The 20,537-nt window shown below is 43.6% G+C and overlaps 1 pseudogene; it reads left to right on the top strand.

Moving 5' to 3' along the window:
• Positions 1-13,086: 13,086 nt before the first annotated feature.
• On the top strand, positions 13,087-13,235 carry LOC131515641 (U2 spliceosomal RNA; annotated as a pseudogene).
• The last annotated feature ends 7,302 nt before the right edge of the window (positions 13,236-20,537 follow it).

Raw genomic sequence — 20,537 nt, 5'->3', positions numbered from 1 at the left:
CGGCTGCACCAAGCCCGCTGAGTGCCCTGAGCCAAAGCCTTTCTGCACAAATCATTTATTCCTCCAGAAGGGGGGTTCAGTGTTAGCAGGCCTCTGCTGTATCCCGTGTCACGATGGGAGTAAGGCTTGGGGGTGTCACAGGGCATATGCAGGGGAAATCCACTAGTAGCCCAAACAATCCATTGCCTACTCCTTGCCCTCAGGTCTGCGGATGGAAGGAAGCTTCTGGCTGGGTAACAGCTCTGAACGGGTGAGCCCTGCATGTTCGTGGGGTATGTTGGGACAAGGCAGCTCGTCGTCATATAGAACCTTGCCTGAATCTCTCCGGTGTATACCACAAAGAGCACCAGCCTACGGGTTGCCTAGTAGGATGTCCAGTCGCAGACTTGCCTCTCATAACTCAGAGGCCTTGGGGATATCAGTTTACCTCCTAGAACCTTGGTTTCTCATCAACTGGTGTTGTTGGAAGAGGATCCTCCTCAATCTCCGTACAGGAATAACTCTACCATTTCATACTGGCTCTTGCCTGGAATGTTCCCCCGGAGCACACAGCTACATGCCCAGTACATGAAAACGATGCCGGGGTTCTTAGAAAAAGAAAAGCGACCACTTAATCCATATCTTTTGCCCATAAGTAGTTTTCCCTCAACCCTCTTTCTGGCAGGCCTCACGTACCGTTCTTCCTCGCTCTGTCCCATAATCAGCTGTGAGTGGTAGAGAAGTAGGTCACTCTCACTCAAGCTTTCGGTTGCTAAAGGCCTTTCATCTCACTTGACATCCTCTCTGTCAAATTGCCAAACCTCTTGCCCGGGCGGGTGTTCATCCTCATAAACCAGAGCTCTCTGGACCCAGGAAGGCAGCAGCTCTGCTCTTCAGAACTGTCTCAACCGAAGTCATCTCGTCTTTGCTCTGGGGACTATATCGTCCCCTGCGCGCTCCCCGGGCCAACTCCCCAGCCGACTCTCCTCTTTGCTCAGATCTACCATGCCGAGCCCTAGGCTGGCCCTTGACGACAGCTACAAAAGGACGCGTCAGCTTAGAAGGCTTTCCCTCAGTATCCAAGCCCCGTGCGTGCTGCCTCTCACTAACAGGAGGCAGCCACCCGGAAGTCAGATCTTGCCAGCCGCGGCCGACATCTTGACTGCAACATCTTGACCCTGAGCCAGAACCACCCAGCTGATTGCTCTTAGATTCCTGACCCACGGAAATTTTGTGAGATAGATGTTGTGTTGAGCCACAGCGTTTTTGGATGATTTGTTAGATGGCGACAGACTAACGGATACACGAGCCAAAGTTTTAAGAGACTTGGAGTCCAAAGTCTAGAATGTGGCTCTTGCGTGGCGCCTAACGATATTCCTGAGGAGACTGACTCCCTCAACAGAGTGTGAAGGATTTCTTTGATGGAGAAGGCCAGACACTCAGAGCGCACTGTGGGAGACGGCAAGGTACGGTGGGAAGGGTAGAGTGAACACTCTGTCACTACTTTCATTCCGTGAGGCTCCATTCTCTAGCAGTTGTCCGACAACCTAGCAGAGCCCCTGACAAATGCAGTTTCGCTCCAAAAGTGCTAGAGCTCTGTTGTCATCTGTTAGAAATTTCTGGCCCAGGCATTTGCGGTTGATATGAAAATTTGGTCTCAGGCAGCCATGATCTAGCCCTTCCCCATCCCTCCGAGGATCGCAGAAATTTCTCCTCAGACTCCCTGTCTGCTGCGCAGTGCGCAGGAAATTTGGATTTAACTGACAAACAAAATTGGGATTTAACAAAGAAAAGCACAGTCATATCGGAATGTGGCTTCTCACAGCGTGTCAGGGGAACTCTCAGATATTACTCTCTTCAGAATCTCTGTGAGAAAAAATAATTGTTTTCTTTCACACAACAATAAAGTGTGAATTGTGTTGAATTATGACAGAAGGGGTCGAGAAAGACCAGCAGAAGTGATATTTGGTGTGAGTGAAGACTGTTCCTCCAGGCATGCTGCTTGACATTCTGGGTATGACAGCTGAAGGTCCTGTTCCATCACTGTTATCCCGTCCCCAGTGGCCACTGGGCCCAGGGCTCTGCTCCAAGAAGCACAGGGAGTGCTGTGTGGCCTCTTTCTTGTCACTGGGATCAAGAGAAGCTGGAGAAAGAGACATTCCCCTGCAGCCCGTGTTTTCCATTGCTTCTGAAGAGCTCCAAAAACAGAGAGTGAGGGGTTGGGGGAGAGGCTTAATAAACTGGCAACATAAAGTGAACTCTAATGTCAACCCCTTTTAAATCCCTGGCAGGGCCCAGGAGGACAGTGGGGCTGTCAATACAAATGACATAGCTCAGAGTGGCTGGAGGAAGTCTGGGTGGTTTGTATCACACAGATATGTCCTCGCTGGCCCCCCAAGATATTTTTTCGCATAGGCCCAGACTTATTCGCAAAGGTGTTGTCTATAAATAGATCTGTCCTGGGGCACCTGGGTGGCTCAGTCCGTTGAGTACTGTACTCTTGGTTTTGGCTCAGGTCATGATCTCATGGTTCGTGGGTTTGAGCCCCGTATCAGGCTCTGCACTGTCGGTACAGAGCCTGCTTGGCGTTCTCTCCCTCTCCTTCTCTCTCTCAAAATAAATAAATAATTGAAAGAAACAAATAGATCTGCCCTCACACCAAAAGTGTGAGTCAACAAAAGGTGAGAAATGGGAAAGTCATAAAAACCTAAAAAGCAGAAGCAAACATTTCAGAAAGCAATCTGTGGACAAACACAGTTTCCTATACACACGTTTGCATGTTCCTGTCTATATTTGCTGGCCGTGAGAAGCCCGGAGGCTGAGAGAGTCTGGTTTCAGGAGACACCTGGCCGTGCCGTGAGGGTGCCTTCCACCCTCAGCAGCGTGACGATGATCCCCGTGGTCCATGCCCCGCCCAGCGTGGCCTCACACCCAGGCTCCCCCACGGCCACTCCACCTGCTGGTCTACTTTGCCAGAGGCCACACGCTCAAGTCCCAGCTCCCACAGACCACCCCTGCCTGTCCTTGCCTGTTGCCTGAGGGCCACCTCCCTGGCCCTGCACTGCATGCGTGTGCCTGGCTCCTGCACTCATAGAGCAGTCGCTGTGCTCTGTGACATTGGTGCCACACACATCTCCGTCCTCATCACATCTGGAAACTAGTCCTGAAGTTCGATGAGGCAGGTTTTCTAGTCTAGGCTGACTTGGCTGTGCTGGATTGTCTCTAATGGCATCTCCTTTTCTGGGCCCTCAGCTGGGATGGTTGGGATCGTTGGGACCACCCATCCTCCAGACGGACCCAGACTCGTTCACATGGTGGGAGAAGTTGCCAGCAGCAAGACAAGGCAGGACCTAATGTCCACATACTTTTTCACCTTCTTCTTGTGTCTTATTTGCTATTGTCCCATTGGTCAAACAAGTCACATGACTATGCCTGCACCCATTTGGGTAGGAACCAATGCAGAGAGGCATCAACAAGCCAGCACCACTCAGCGACAGACAAGCTACCCCAGCAGACATTGTGTTTCTCACTGTCACATCTCGGATGGTCCCCAAGTATGTCCTTAATGAATAAATCTACTTACACTACAACATGAATAAATATGACTCGTTGTTTATTATAGTAAAATAATAACGCTTCATTTATGATTAATAAAATCTTCGGGATCAGATCAGATAGGTTATACAGCACTTAGGAGAAGTTACGTAAGCTTGATGGGAAAACTAGGACTTGCATGGGGTGGGGGGAGGGATGTTTACAGTGGGAGAGGCAAGGAAGATTGCACTCATGAGGCACCGTGCAGGCTCCACTGAAAGGCAGAGCATTTTATTCTTTACATTCCGAATGTGCAGTCAGTCTCCATTTATTCTCTAAATCTACTACATACTTTTCACTTCTGAGCTAGGAAGACTGAATCTAGAAAATCTACAGACCCTGGTGTGGTTCCCCAGTGGGAGGTCCTGGCAGGGTTCAGAGGGAAGAGAGGAAAGCAATGGGGCATTTATCCCCCCTCCTCCATAGAAGCCACAGCTTTGACCAAAGTGGAATCCTAGACCACAGACCCTGCTCAATAGCCCCTCCCGTGGTTGAGGCTCTCACCGGGTTCCAATGACACCACTTCCTCTTTGTGTCCCGCAAGCCCCAGAGGAGATTCAAATAGAAGAGCTATGTCATTATGAGGCCTAGTCAAAATGAACATGCAGAGCCCATTGTTTAAAAATTAATCCATCAATGGATGAATGGATTCAAAACATGTAGTATATATGTACAATGGAATATTATTAGTCTTAAAAAGGAATGATATTCTGAGACATGGTTCAACCTGGATGAGCCTTGAAGACATTATGTTGAGTGAAATAAACCAAACACACAAGGATAAACAATTGCATGATTCCACCCACGTGAGGTACCTAGAGTAGTCAAATTCAGAGACAGGAAGTAGAACGGTGGTTACCAAGGGCGGAAGGAAGGTCAAGTGAGAAGTTAGGGTCTAAGAGGCAAGTGAGAAGTTAGGGTTTAAGAGTTTCAGTTTGGAAAGCTGGAGACGGTTGGTGATGATGGTTACATAAAAAAGTGAATGTACTAAAAAGCAAATAGTGGACTTTTGAATACACACCATTTTTTACTTTAAATAGAAATTATTAAAAATTTCAAGAATGTGGGCAGCCTGGGTGGCTCAGTTGGTTGAGAGCCTGACTCTTGGTTTCGGCTCAGGTCACGATCTCACGGTTTGTGAGTTTGAGCCTCGTCTTGCTTGGGATTGATTCCCTCTCTCTCCCTCTCTCTCTTTGTCCCCCCCCTTTCCAAATAGATAAATAAACTTAAAAAAATTTTTTTTTCAAGAATGTGAGAGCAGAGTATTAAACCTAATGTGGGGAACTTCTGACCCCAGGCCCCTGAGAGATTGCACTGGCCACACCTCTATGAAGCCAGCCCCGGGGTAAAGGCTTGCCATGCTGCTACCCCTTCCTCCTTCCCTGTGGGTTCCCATAACCCTGCAGGGACCCAGGCAGATAATCCCTTCTTTAAACTTGGCCCGGTTAGCCTGTTGAGGGTGCCATCTTTCCCTGATGGGACTTAGATGGGTGTAGATATTCTAACCTGTGACCGAGAAGAAAAATTCTTCAAGAAAAAATAGGCACAGAGCAAAAAGTGAGGGGAAACACCGGAACCCTTCCAAGCTGGTAATATTATCAGTCACAAGAACAGTAACATCTCTTCACAATGTAATTTTACACATATTTGATTTTCATGAGCAGTCCTGTAAAGTAGACATTATATCCTCATTCACTCATGAGGCAACAAATTTTAAAAAAGATGAGTGATTTTCACAAGGTCACCCAGCTAGAAAGGAGCAACAAAATTAAACCTAACCCTTCCGACTTTGAACTTGAAGGTCTTTCTGCTTTAGCTGGATCAGAAGAGATCAGGGTTGGAAAAATCATATAGGAAGGGTCCCTTGCTGTTTCAGGCGGTGTTCATCAGGATGGCTACATCTTCAGGGGCACCCTAGTCCAGTTTCCAAAACTTTCTTGGTTTGTGAAACCTTTAGTGTCTTAGTAACTTTTTCACAGCATCTCTTGGCTAAAAGAAATACCTAAAAGTTTCATTTATTGTTAGGTACAAAAACCTTAATAAATACCTAAGTCTTAATATTTTAGTAGTCTTTGGGAAAATAATACACACATGGAAAGAAAAAATAATATATTTGTTTTATTCTTAAATAACCCCGCAAACTTATCACTGGATATGTATGCCTATTGGACACAGCACAACTTCTGAAATCTTGGAATCAGGGCAGAGACCACCACTGTCATTCCCCGTTTCACACTAGTTTTCACACAAGACTCGCCTTGCAAAAATATGCTGTCTTCAATAGAAATAAAGCATAATCTAACACTGAACGCATGAACCTCGTTGACCTAGTCATTCTCTCGGTGTCTGACAGATATCACTGGTTTCCCTCAAAATTTTAAAACACCTTGTGGTGCCCGGAGTTTTAAGCCACTCCTGGGTGTTTCGGTCACAGTTTAGGAAACGCAGCCCTAGATCTAAATTTTGCACTTTTGGAAACAGGATTCCATGTATTCTAACAGCTAAGGCTTTAATATTATTAAAATGTCCATACTAACCAAAATGATCTAAAGATTCAATACATACCTTTCAAAATCCCAGTGGCATTTTCCACAAAGTAGAAAAAAATATCCCTGAAATTCATAAGGAACCTCAAAAGACTCCAAATAGTCAAGGCAATTGAAAAAGAAGAACAGAGATAGAGGCATCAAACCTCCTGATTTCAAACTATATTACAAAGCTATAGTAATTAACACAAGTATGGCCTTGGCATAAAAACAAACACAAAAATCAATGCAACAGAGTCCAGAAAGAAACCCATGCATACATGGTCAATTAATTTTTAACAAAGGAACCAAGAATAAATAGTAGGGAAAAGATAGTCTCCTCAATAAATAGTGTTGCGAAAACTATGAATGAATGCAAAAGAATGAAAATGGACTCACACCATATAAAGAGTCAACTCAAAGTGGACTAAAAGTTGAATTTAAAGTTTGAAACAATAAAATTACTAGAAGAAAACTAGAACAAAACGAGGGGTAACCTAGCTGACATTGGTCTTGGCAATGGTTTCTTGAATCTGACACCAAAAACAAAGAGCAAAAAAAAAGCAAAAATAAGCAAGTGGGACTATATCAAATTAAAAAGTCTGCACAGCAATGAAAACCATCAACAAAATTAAATGTCAAGCTATGAAATGAGAAAAAATATTTGTAAACCACATATCTGATAAGGGGTTAATATCCAAAACATACAACAAACTCATACAACTTAATAGCAAAAAACCAAATAGCCCAATTGGAAAATTGGCAAAGGATCTTGACAGACATTTTTCCAAGGAATATAAACAAGAGGCCAACAGGTACAGGAAAAGATACACAAAAATCACTAGCCATCGAGGAAGTGCAAATCAAAAATCACAATCAGATATCACCTTATACCTGTTAGCGTGTTTATTGTGAAAAGGTACGTAACAAATGGTGGGGATGTGGAGAAAAGGGGATGCTTTTATACTATTGGTGGGAACGCAAACTGGTACAGCCACTGCAAGAAACAGTTTGGAAGTTCCTCAAGAAATTAAAAGTAGATCTACCGTATGATTCAGCAATCCCACTTTGGGGTAAATATCCGAAGGAAATTAAATCATTGTCTCAAAGAGGTATTGGCACCCACCATGTGCATCACAGGGTTTTTCCCAAGCCAAGGGAGCAAAACAATTTAATTGCCAGATGAGTGGATAAAGAAAATGTGATACACACACACACACGCGCGCACACACACACAATGTGATGGTATTCAGTCTTTAAAAAGAAGGAAATCCTGCCAGTTGCCACAACACGAATCAACCTAGAACACATTATGCTTAAGTAAAATTAGCCAAAGACAAATACTGCACGGCATCGCTTACATGTGGAATCAGGTTTTAAAAAAAGATGAAAAAAGTGGAACTCCTAGAAAAGTGGTTGCAAGGGACCAGAGGATGGGGGAAGTAAGAAAAACTTGGTAAAAGGTACAAACTTGCATTAATAAGATGAGTAAAATCGGAGGGTCAAAGGTTTAAAATGGTGACTATAATTAATCATGCTGCATTGTATAATTGAGATCTCCTAAGAAAGTAGAACATAAGTGTTCTTATCAAAAAAATTAAATGAAAAAAAAAAACAGGTAAACGAATATGTCGGGTGATGGATGTGTTAATGAATTCAATGGGGGGGATCGTTTCACAATGCAGACATGTATCAAATCATCATGTTATACCCTTTAAATACAGTCCAATTTTATTTGTCAATTATTCCTCAGTAAACCTGGAAAAAATAAAATAGAATACATTACAGGAATAATAATATTACGATTTTAGTCTTTATTTGAGATTCAGCCGTCTTCCCAGAGTCTCACCTCTAAATGTGTATTGTCTCACTTCCCTGCTTGATCGTGCACCTGCTACACCCCCGACACATTTAGAAATGATACGACCATTCTCATAGTTGATTATGAGAACGAAACAGTGGCCTTCCTCATAGTTACTTTCTTTTTCTCTGGGAAAGCACCAGAATGTTCTGTGGTAATTTTAAAGGATCAATTTTTAGTTTTTTTATAAAGAGATGAGTTAATTCTTTGTAAGCTTTAGCTTTCATAAATTTAGACTTGGTGCTGTCAGTCTTTTGGAGAAAATACCAGAGAAGTGTGCTTTACATAAGTCACCGTTACATAAGTCTTCTCGTAGCTCAAGACATAGAATGACCAGAAAAAAATCTTAGAAAAGCCATTTCCAAACATGCAAAATTGACAACCACCACCATCTTAAAAGAAAAACAGGAACAACAACAAACCAGAGAAATCCTCTGTTCTCATCAGAATGATAAAAGATGCCGATCTGGCTCAACTGGCCCGGGCTAACCTCTGACCCTGCCTGGGCATGCTGGCATGTGTGGGTCCTAGAATGAGTCAGGTCCACTCTGAACGGAGGAAAATGGCATCTTTGCTTCTACTCTAGGCTCATTTAGGGCAGATCTCATAAGACTCAGAAACCAGAGGTACAGGTAGAGGATAAATGGTTTGGACCTTGCGAGAGAAAAAAAATTCTAATTGAAAACAAGAAAAAAAGAGACATTTTTTAAAAGTTGCTGGGTCACACTACTAGGAATACAAACTAGAAGGCTTAATGCAAATGCCTCCCACCAACGGTGTAGGGTTTCTCCCATCCAAGCCTACTTGCTCACTCAGTTCCAAGTCAGATGCTTCCTCCAGGTCCTCCTGCCCTTTATTTGCTTCCATCTAGGCTGCAAATGCCCAGCAGTTAGCAGCATTGCTTCTCCCCCAGGAAAGTTCTGCCGTTCTCCCCAGTCCCAAATATGAAAGCTTCAAGGAAATGAAGAACAACTCTTCCCTACAAAATAGTCTTAGGAAAGCACAATGAGCTCTCTTTTCCATAACCCTTGAGGCAACCGGGGGTATTGGATCTCATTTGACCCTTCAGTGCTCCAGTATTCCACCTGGTAGGAATGGGTGCATAGAATGGGTGCGTGCATATCCAGGCCCTGTGACCTACACAAATGCACATGCTGTGATCTCAACTCTTCCACTAGAAATTGTTTTATAACGTAATCCAAATAATATATCCCAAGCTAATTATTATATTCCAAAGCTTTCTTCTGAGGGGTCAACCTTGCCTTTAGTATCCCAGCAAATTGGCACCGTATAATTGGAAAGGCAGATACCAAGCAGTGCTACAGAAATATAGGTGCTTCTTTTTTTTATTTTAATTTAATTTTATTTTAGAGACAGACTATGTGAGCACAAGTAGGAGAGAAGGCAGAGAGAGAAGGTACAGAGAGACAGAGAGAGAGAGAGAATCTCAAGCAGCGTCCGTGTTCAGTTGGGAGCCCAGTGTAGGGCTGGAGCCCAATGCAGGGCCCGATCCCATGACCCTGGGATCATGACCTGAGCTGAAATCAAGAGTCGGATGCTAACCCAACTGAGCCACCCAGGTGCTCCTATAAGTTCTTTTTTTCTACTCAACAAAATGAGTATCTTTTGAGGACCTAATATGTGAAAAATAATGTGGGTGCCTATAAAGGTAGAGATCTTTTTTTAGGTGATAGTCTGGTCCTCAAGAGCTTCTTTTTTTTTAAACGTTTATTTATTTCTTTTGAGAGACACACACACAGAGAGAGTCAGAGAGAAAAGGAGAGAGAGAATCCCAAGCAGGCTCCGTGCTATCAGTGCAGAGTCCAACTCAGGGCTGGATCTCACAGTTTGTGAGCCCGGAGCCAAAGTCAGGAGTTGGACACTTAACTGACTGAGCCACCCAGATGCCCCTTCAAGAGCTTTTCTAACACAGTGAATTTTCTTTCACTCTTGTACCAAATCTCAAAACAGCAGCACACCAGGGGCAGGTGGGAATTCACCTCCTCTAGAGGCTGAGAGTACAAGGATACAGGGGCAAAGTGACTGTGAATAGTCAGGGGTGAATCTAGGACTGGATGCCAATGCCTGATTCTCTAAAACATCAGGATGGCCTGCGTTCAGTAAGAATAGTCATATAAATTAGTAGATCAATTATCTGCTGTTTCTCCAGGCTTTCAGGACCATGTTACCTCCCTTCTCTTATCTGTGAGCTTTTGTCATCACATTTTGCCCACGGTAGGAATTGGCAAACCTGTAAGTGTAACTGAAAGCTTCAGTGACGTGGGATTTAGCTCCTCAAGGCTCAGTTACCCCATGAGGAATGATCCCACCAGCATTCCTATGAAGTCTCAAGCAAATCACATTGGATTCCCAACAATTTCTGATGAAATCAGATGAAATAAAGTGAACAATGCAAGTCCAGGGAAGAAAGAAAAAAAGGAGACATCTTATCACGCTCTCGACAGGGGTGACTGGAAAGACAAGAAGACTCTGCTGTTGCCAGGCAACGCCCTCCCTCTCTGAGCTTCAGGTTGGGGCCCTGACTGTGGGAATAACTTCCTTTGTCCTCATGTGTGCCTCCCTGGCTCTCAAAATGTCCTCTGGCAGCTGAGATCACTCCATGTGTGAGACCAGAATCTCTATCCTTATTTGTGCTACCCTAGAAGTGTCTATTTCTGAGCTTCTTTCTTTCCCAGGAACTCAAAGCCATTCTCTGCATGTCATGGATATTATACAATCTATATGCAGACAGCATATATGAACACATTACACATGCAAATTGAGCCAATTCCTTGGAAGTTCTCTGTTCCTTCCTCGCCAGCTGCCAGATTTGGCAGGCCAGCTGACACCCAGCCAGGCCATTTTATTCATCACTGCACAAAACCAGGGTTTGGCCCCTCTCTTCCTAAGAATCACAGAATACAAAAGCTGGGAAAAGCTGGAGGTAGGGAGGTCCCTCGGTTCTCCCTTGACAACTCTAGCCCTTTCCTGGGGGTTAAATTAAGCATTTGGCCCCAGCTATTGTAAACCTGTCTTCCCTGTGATGGAGTACTTGTGGCTTTATTCTTTGGGGAGCCCTGAAACAGTGTCTAAAGAACAGCTGGATATATATGAGATGGAGGGCAGCCTCAGACTCCGGGAGGAATGTCCATCAGGCCCAAGGTTTCTATATGGCAGGAATATGTGTGGTAGGATATAAACTCTTGTATTTGATAGAAAACTTATGATGCAATCTAAGTGTCTGCTTGAGCTATCAGTTCCCAAGTCTTCTGTGTGCAAGGGTCACCCTTTCCTTTAACATCCAAGAAAAATAGCTCAAGCCCATCCTACAATCATTATGAATCCCAGTGCTCCATGTCTCCTGGTAGTCTCAGAGGGGTTGCATTCCTCTTGGTGTCCTCTCTCTCTCTCTCTCTCTCTCTCTCTCTCTGTCTCTCTTTCTTCTCTACTCTTTCCACTGAATGCTTCATCTTCAGGCAACATCACTTCACCCTATGCTCTCCTTCTTCTTCATTCCCCAAATCACCATCAACATAAGACTAGTATGTGTACAACAAAATTTAGTGAAGATTGGGACAATGGAGGGAGAATTAGAGCACAGTTCACATGGCATAAAATTGAGCATTAGACACTACAGTCCTGGATTTCCCAAACCACCTCTGCCAGAGAGAGTTTCTCATGGGTATTCCTTCCATTTAGGGCTCCTCCTTGCTGACATTCACAGGGATCCTGTGGACTTCTCCTTTAAGTTCCTACCAATTACTTCCTCTCTCTCAGGCTTTAAGAACCTAACCCAGAAATCTTGCTACTTGTAATGCAGAAAAAGTTTGTGTTTTTTCCTAAGCCTCTTACACACAGTCACGTATCATATTGCCTTCTGGATTAAAAATATTCTAACCTATTTTTTACCCAATCTAAAAATTAAGTATGTTCATTCCTACTTATATTCATCACTAGAAAAGTCTCCTCAAGAAAACCATCATGGAATCACTTGCAAGATGAGAAGCCTTCAGACAGCTTTGCTGTCCAAAAGATAAATGGCGCCCCTCCCCCAGAAAGGAGATATGTAACAATCTGTGTTGCTGTATTTGTTTTTACTAACTTTTAAAATTCCGACTGTGTTTTCTTTTTTTTTTTTTTCAACATTTTTTATTTATTTTTGGGACAGAGAGAGACAGAGCATGAACGGGGGAGGGGCAGAGAGAGAGGGAGACACAGAATCGGAAACAGGCTCCAGGCTCCGAGCCATCAGCCCAGAGCCTGACGCGGGGCTCGAACTCACGGACCGCGAGATCGTGACCTGGCTGAAGTCGGACGCTTAACCGACTGCGCCACCCAGGCGCCCCCCGACTGTGTTTTCTTAATACTAATAGAATCGTTAAAACTCCCAAGAAAGCAAATCACTGCATTTCTCTCATGGAGTACAAGCCTGAGGAAAATGAGGAAATCTGCAAAATGAGAGAGTGTGGACCAGATGATCTCCAAGATTTCTTCTAGCAAATACTCTTCTGCACCCTCTCTTCCCTACCGATTTGGATGCTGAAGTAGAAGACGGAGGTGCATGGGCAGGAAGTGAATCCAGCAGGTTTGAATGTACTGTATGTTGGAATTAATCTCAAAGAATCAACCGGAGAGTTTGCTAACTGAAAAAAATAAGTTGCCACGTCTCACTTGTGGAGATCTTAATTTAGGAAATCAGGCATGAGGTCCAGTGTATTCAAAAAAAAAACCTTTTTTTTTTTTTTTGTATTTTAAAATAAACTCCACAGGTAATTCTGATGAGCAACAAAGTTTAGGAACTACTGGATTTGTATGATAATTGACAGTAATAATGTAGGTGAAAACCAAAATGCAAGTTAAAACAATCAATTTAAATACCAAAGAGGAAAATAATATTAGTCTGTTTCAATGGATTTAGTAAATGTATAGAGTACAAGGCAGCACAAGCTGGCTTTTTCCAAAGGCTGTATCCAAAAACAAGAGTCTTTCCAAAGGGTGTATTCATTAAATATTCATCAAAATGCAAGTTTCAGCAAACCCAAAGGCAGAGCTACAGTATACCCAAATACATAACTTTGACTAGCAACCAGGGGTTAGCAAGTTCTCTTTAAGACTTTTGAATAACATATCGCTTCTCAGCCTTTTGGCTAAGATCAAGTGTAATACTTTTGAATAACCTAACATAGCTCTTTATCTGATGTCCCTAAATTAAGACATTTTAGAATAAAGGACATCTTTTCAAGCGATGTATTACTTCTGGATTAAAAATAATTCAACCAATACTTTCCCCATTCAAAAAAAAGGAATACATATTTTATTACTATTTATATCATTAATAGAAAAACCTCTCAATAAAACTATAGAATTTGAAGCGTGCATAAAGTATGATGTCACTTGTCTTTGCCTTTACATTAGACATAGCAATATTCATAATTTCTTTACATCTCAATTTTCCTGAAAATAATAGAAATTTCTTCATTGCTCACCAAACTCCACACCCGAAAAACAAATAACCCAGTGAAGAAATGGGCAGAAAACATGAATAGACACTTCTCTAAAGAAGACATCCGGATGGCCAACAGGCACATGAAAAGATGTTCGTCGCTCCTTATCAGGGAAATACAAATCAAAACCACACTCAGATATCACCTCACGCCAGTCAGAGTGGCCAAAATGAACAAATCAGGAGACTATAGATGCTGGAGAGGATGTGGAGAAACGGGAACCCTCTTGCACTGTTGGTGGGAATGCAAACTGGTGCAGCCGCTCTGGAAAGCAGTGTGGAGGTTCCTCAGAAAATTAAAAATAGACCTACCCTATGACCCAGCAATAGCACTGCTAGGAATTTACCCAAGGGATACGGGAGTACTGATGCATAGGGGCACTTGTACCCCAATGTTTATAGCAGCACTCTCAACAATAGCCAAATTATGGAAAGAGCCTAAATGTCCATCAACTGATGAATGGATAAAGAAATTGTGGTTTATATACACAATGGAGTACTACATGGCAATGAGAAAGAATGAAATGCGGCCTTTTGTAGCCACGTGGATGGAACTGGAGAGTGTGATGCTAAGTGAAATAAGCCATACAGAGAAAGACAGATACCATATGTTTTCACTCTTATGTGGATCCTGAGAAACTTAACAGAAACCCATGGGGGAGGGGAAGGAAAAAAAAAAAAAGAGGTTAGAGTGGGAGAGAGCCAAAGCATAAGAGACTCTTAAAACCTGAGAACAAACTGAGGGTTGATGGGGGGTCGGAGGGAGGGGAGGTTGGGTGATAGGTATAGAGGAGGGCACTTTTGGGATGAGCACTGGGTGTTTTATGGAAACCACTTTGACAATAAATTTCATATATTGGAAAAAAAAAGAAATTTCTTCATTAATGCAGAAAGGGATCATTAGAAAACAAGAAACTAAAAACTGCTTTTGAAAAACAAGTAAAACTTTTTGTTTCAACATATATTTTTCTAGGGGTGCCTGGGTGGCTCAGTCGGTTGAGCGTCCGACTTTGGCTCAGGTCATGATCTCACGGTTCGTGAGTTTGAGCCCGGCGTTGGGCTCTGTGTTGATGGCTCAGAGCCTGGAGCCTGCTTCAGATTCTGTGTCTCCCCCTCTCTCTGCTCCTCCCCCACTTGCACTCTGTCTTTCTCTGTCTCAAAAATAAAATAAACATTAAAAAAAATTTTTTTTAAAACATATTTTTCTAGCTTTTGTATTAGTGGTCATCGCTATATAGTAAATCACACCAAAATGCGGTGACTTAAAACAATACACATTTACAGTCTCACAGTTTCTGTGAATCACAATTCTGGAAGTGACTTGACTGGGTGGCTCTGACTCAGGGTCTCACACAAGGTTGCAGCCAGGGCTGCAAGATGGCGGCCAGGGCTGCAGTCATCTGAAGGTTTGACTGGGGCTGGAGGATCCGCTTTCAAGTTTGTCACTCATATGCCTGGCTGTTAGTCCTGGTTGTTGGCAGAAGGTCCTAACTTCTTGCATTGATCTCTCCATGGGGCTGCCTGAGTGTCCTCGCAACAAGGCAGCTGGCTTCTTCCAAAATGGGTGATCCAAAAGAAAACAAGACAGAAGCAGCAAGGGCTTTTGTGACCCAACATTGGAAGTCACGCTATGTAATTTCCATAGTGTCCTATTGGTGGCACAGGCCAGCCTTCTTCAATGTGGAAGGGGACTTACAAGGGTGTGAATATCAGGAGGCAAGAATCACAGGGGACAGGGAGGGGCATCAGGAAGACTGGTTACCACACTGCTTGAAACTAACATCAGACCTCAATAAAAAACTGTATTTTATTGGGTCTAAAATAGCATTGACTATGGAATGCCTGGGTGACTCAGTCAGTTGAGCGTCTGACTCTTGATTTCGGCTCAGGTCATGATACCAGGGTCATGGGACTGAGCCCCATGTCAGGCTCCACAGTAAGCATGGAGCCTGCATAAGATTCTCTCTCTCTCTCTCTCTCTCTCTCTCTCTCTCCCTCTGCTCCTCTCTCCCACTTCATGCTATCTCTAAAAATAAATAAAATAAAATAAAATAAAATAAAATAAAATACCATTGACTGTATAAGACACATTTTTGTTTTATGTAACAATAAGAAAGAAAAAATTGGCCAGTATTGGGATAGTCTCCAAATAAAGCTGATCTACCAAAGGCTATGCCTTCAGTGTAGGGGGAAATGAAAATAAATCTACAATACAAAAAGGAACAGCAGAAGACTCACAAGTCTCAATTTGCACTGGGTGAAGGTGGGGATAAAATAGTCCCTTGAGAACTTGAACCCAAGCAGGTAGGACCTCCCCCAACTGAGACAATTGTAAATAGAACTATCTGCACATCCACTCTTAAGGAACTTGATTTCGATCCAGGATAAATGCGACTGGCAGAGACTTTCTAATTTTAAAGGATGTTAAAATGTAGGAAAATGCGCATATGAAAATTAAGAAAGCCCAGTAAGTCATATCAGTAAAGACCCAGGTAAAATGTACAGAAATAGTTTAGAGTCAGCATTCTTTAGGGCCAGCTGACAAAAATGGAGACTTATTTTTGAAAACAGAACAGAACCTTGGTCCATCTGCTGTGTTCTGTTGGCCAATACTGTGTCCTTTCTCACATCAGTTTCTTAGACTCAGCTAATTACAGAAGCAGAAAATGAAGCAAAAAGTTAAGATGGGAATCCGTGGAAATTGGATGAACTTTGAATTAGACCCACTGAGGTCCAGGCTTTCAGAGCTTTGTGACCTTGAGTGAGTGGCTTTCCCTCTCTGGGTCTCTAGTCTTACGACCTTTGGGTAAGGTCCAGGCAATGATCTACCTTGCAGAATTGTAAGAATTAAATATAAGTATGAAGCATTTAGCATGGTGCCTATCATATTTGCTCAACAATGATAGCGAGTTTTATGATTATGACTTACCAGTTTCTAAGACTACACTCCTTTTTTGAGACTTCTTTTCAAAGGCTGAACAAATAGGAGCCCTAGTGGCCAGGGAGGACTACCTTCCTCCTGCTGCTCATTCAGTAACAGCTGTAAATATTGATGGAGTTCTCAGTCTTAATTGCACATGGGTCCTGGACTTAAGTATTATTCCAGCCGCACCACCTACGCAGCCCTGCCTCCTTCCCACGGAACTGTAAAGAGAATGGAGCTGGTCATCAGGGCTGCTTTACTCCAGCCAAAAGGAGTCCCACTGAGTCTCCATCCCGGAGAAGTCACCTTCATTGATTTGGAGTGAATGGTTCTTCATTCTGCAAACATTTACTAAGTATCTTCTACATTCCAGACTCTAAATCAGGTTGCAAGGACATAGAGATTAATACACGTGGCCAGTGACCTTGAGAGGCTAATAATCCTGTGGAGGAAAGAGCAGGGAGAATGAATCATGACAAGTGAGAAGTCCCATGAGAGATGTAGGTGGAGGTTGTGGGAACAACTAGGACACGTTGACTCCACCTGGCGAGATCAGGGAAGGCTTCAAAGAGGAGGTGATGCCTGGTAAACCTTAAAAGATGAACAGTATTTTGCCACATCGATACTATTGAGGTCTTAGGGATTTAACACTTGACATTCATTTATTTTTTTCCCTTCTCGGGTATGGAATCAATCGAGAAATAACACATAACAGATAGATCAGTGGAGGTCAAATTCTCAGCTTTATTGCTGAGAAAGCCAACTGGAGAACACGGCTCTAGACCTATGGTCAAAAAAGCAGGCCCAAAATGAGTAGCATTTACAGTGGAGAAACCTGAAACACACACCACAGCCAGGTGATCAAGGTCAACGTCAGCATAAATCATGTGATAGCAACTACCCATGATATGATGGGATGAGAATCACACGTCACCTTGGGGGTCTTCCTCCCCCAAACCCATAACCCCGGTCTAATTGTGAGAAAAACCTCAGACAAATTCCAGTTGAGGGACTTTCTACAAAATACTTAACCCGTCTTCCTCAAAACTGTCAAGGTCATCAAAACAAGGGAAATCTGAGAAACCGCCACAGCCAAGAGGAGCCTGAGAAGACAGGACAAGAAACTTCAGTGTGGTATCCTGGGTGGGCCTGGGGAACAGAAAAGGGACATGAGGTAAAAGCTAAGGAAATCTAAGGGGACTTTCGTTAAGAAAAACGTATCGAGGGGCGCCTGGGTGGCGCAGTCGGTTAAGCGTCCGACTTCAGCCAGGTCACGATCTCACGGTCCGTGAGTTCGAGCCCCGCGTCAGGCTCTGGGCTGATGGCTCGGAGCCTGGAGCCTGTTTCCGATTGTGTCTCCCTCTCTCACTGCCCCTCCCCCGTTCATGCTCTGTCTCTCTCTGTCCCAAAAATAAATTAAAAAAAATGTTAAAAAAAAAAAAAAAAAGGAAAAACGTATCGATTTTCGTTCGTTATTTGTAAAAATTTACCATGCTAACGTAAGATGTTAATAATAGGGAAAAGGATATAGACTATAGGCGCATTTCTGTACTGTGTTCTCAAATTTTCTAAAAGTTAATACTGTTCTAAAAAATAAAGTAATCGGAAAATCGAGGCGGGTGGGTTTCCAGTACCCCCCAGCCCTCCATCCAAGTGTGGACAGCAGGTGTATATTTGGGAACTGCAGAGCAGACCCCCTGAGCCAGCACGGCTGCCCAGGACAACCAGGAGCAGAAACTGAATCCCAGAGACCTGAAGGCATTTCATTGGTTGGCCCCACCCAACTGTGGCCCACTGTCTGTGACCCCCCATTCGGGTCATGAAGGTGGCCTCCACGCAGGACCCAGGCATGTTTCCGAAGAGGCCCTGTAGCAAAGCAGTCAGCGCGCATGGGTGTGGAATGAAGCCATCTGAGCTCAAAGCCCGGGTTTGCCACTTTCTACCTGTGCAACCTTGACAGGTTGCTTACCTTCTCTGAACCTCGGTTTTGTGACCTGTAAGAGGGAAACGGTAATAGTATATACCTCAGTGGGCTAGAAGATTAAATTAGATGCTATAAGCAAGGTAGCTGGAATAGTCCCTGGCATACGGTAAGTGCTCAACAGGTGTAAGCTGCTATTGTTACTCTCATGGAAACATAAAGCCAGATGACTGCAAGGTCAGGGTCGGGTGCCCTCCCTGACGTTACAGTCATCTTGGTTGAGGACACCGGGCACCCAGGAAGCAGCCCCTACAATGGCAGGAAGTGAAAGGGGAGGGGGTCAGCATGCAGGGGCTGCAGCCCCGGGTGCACATGGGAAATCGGGTAAGATCAGACTGGAGCACAGCTGGGCTTAGCCACACACCGGTGAATGCTAGGACTCTGGACTTTTCTAGGGATCGACAGGAACTTTTAAAGCTATGGGAGGCAGATTTTTTCTGGAAAGGGCCAAGGAGTATATACTTCAGGCTTTGTGGGCCAAGGGGCAAAATCAAGGATATTATGTATCCTTGTTATATAACTACAAATAAAAAATATATGTACATACATATATATAAAGTTACGCATATTATATAGACATATAGTAAGTTGCATAACAAGAGATAGCATTTTCCATTAACAAAAATGGATTCCAAGAAAAATCGCTGGAACAGCTCTTTTTGAACACGAAATAGCTATTTGAAAACAACCATTAGGTGAGTCTAGTGCAGTTAAATAGCCAAATTCCACCCCATCTCAATCTCCAACCCCCTGTAAGCATGAATTTAAAAATGAGAACAAGCAAGGTAAATTGTGGAGTTCTTTGGTCTACAAGGTCAGCGAAATCACCCACATCCCCTAATGAGTTGGAACCCATTGTATCAGATTCACTCTCCTACTCTCCCGCGCCCTGTAATTTGAAGCCTTTGGAATAGCCGGTAATAAAAAATAAAATGAAGTGTCCTCGTATGGCAGCAGGGGAGGAACCCCAAATGCTGCTGAGTTACAACTGCATCACTACAATTTATAACGCACCAAACGGTGGGCATTTATTTTTGAGAGAAAGAGAGAGAGAGAGAGAGAGAGAGAGAGAGAGAGAGAGAGAGAGAGAGGAACTGCTGGGCTGTTATGGCAGAAAGCAGCCGTAGACCATACGTGGGCAAATGGGCATGGCCGTGTTCCAATAAAACTTTATTTGTGGATACTGAAATTTGAATTTCATATACTTTTCACATGTTGTGAAATGTCATTCTTCTCTTCATCCCCGCCACCACCCCCCCAGCCCCCCGCCAGTCATTTGAAAATGGAAACACTATGCTTAGCTTCAGGACCCTACGAAAACAGACATCAGGCTAGATTCTGCTCACGGACCAGCTTACCCTCTTCTGGGTTGTTTTTTTTTAATTATTTTTATTTATTTTATTTTATTGAAATATAGTTGACACGCAATGCCTTTTATCCCCGTGATGCCCATGCCTGTTTTAAAGGCTGGTCCTAAATAAACGCTGAATCTTATCAACTCATCAGCAAGCAAACACATCTAAAACCTCTTCCCTCCATGTTCTAGGGCTGATGGGCTCTCTGTCTCCAGAGCTCGGGAAACCCCTGCAGGGTTTCCTCTGACTCACCCTCTTTCTGGTAACATTTGCGGCATTTTACCCTCCCTTTCATAGCAGGTGCTGTCTCAGATGGCAGCAGAATGAAACTCAGAAAAATTCTCATCACTCTAAACTGAGGGCATCCCCGGCTCCTAGTACCATTAAGAAAGAACTACTTTTAGCCTCATGACTATTGCCGGAACTTAATGAGCTCAATTCAGTTGCTAGAACTCACTTCTACAGCATCCCCCAGCTATGCAAGGTGTTAACACTAGATGGAAGGCTCCCAGCCTCCAGAAAGGGACGTACAATGTGCTTGAAAGTGACATGAAGACAAAAGGATATGAAACACTAAAGAAACAATATGTCCACAGTTAAATAGTCTTTGATTTGTTATCGAGTTTGTTTGTACATTGAAAGGAGTTTTGAGGGGTGCTTGGGTGGCTCAGTCGGTTAAGCATCCAACTTCAGCTCAGGTCGTGATCTCACGGGTCATGAGTTCAAGCCCCGCATTGGGCTTTCTGCTAACAGTGCAAAGCCTGCTTGGGATCCTCTGTCTCCCTCTCTCTCTGCCCCTGTCCCACTGGCACATGC

Source organism: Neofelis nebulosa, chromosome 6, assembly GCF_028018385.1.
Source record: "Neofelis nebulosa isolate mNeoNeb1 chromosome 6, mNeoNeb1.pri, whole genome shotgun sequence".
In the NCBI taxonomy this organism is placed as follows: Eukaryota; Metazoa; Chordata; class Mammalia; order Carnivora; family Felidae; genus Neofelis; species Neofelis nebulosa.
Note: the sequence above shows the minus strand (reverse complement) of the source record. Positions and strands in the feature narration are given on the sequence as shown.